The following is a 413-nucleotide window of genomic DNA, read 5'->3' as shown; positions in this document are numbered from 1 at the left end:
AAATCATGAAAAATATTCCACATTAAACACAATCAGATTGCATTTCAAAAGTATGACACTCAGTTACACACATCACCAAACCAAATCAAACCAAGTTCATTTTCTTGGCCATTTAGGAGGTAAAATTCACAAAAACATCTGTGTGAAATGTGTATAATGCGTATGGACCTTTTAATAATGAGGTTGTTCTGTCACTGCCATTTTTTTAGACAATGTATAATTACAACAATTACATTTGAGGTTGAAAAGTGCTTAATTGTCATTAAAATAATGTCACAATGGAATAAAAAACTAAAAGGTTTGAAAACAAGCTTCAGTTTTTGAATACAAAGAATACATTTTATTTTTTTTTGTGTAATATGACCTAGACATATTCTTGTGTTAAGCAAACACACTTACCCCAGTACCTCGAT

Source organism: Chanodichthys erythropterus, chromosome 7 (assembly GCF_024489055.1).
Source record: "Chanodichthys erythropterus isolate Z2021 chromosome 7, ASM2448905v1, whole genome shotgun sequence".
NCBI classification, from domain to species: Eukaryota; Metazoa; Chordata; class Actinopteri; order Cypriniformes; family Xenocyprididae; genus Chanodichthys; species Chanodichthys erythropterus.
The sequence above is the reverse complement of the archived record's forward strand: the minus strand, read 5'-3'. Positions refer to the sequence as shown.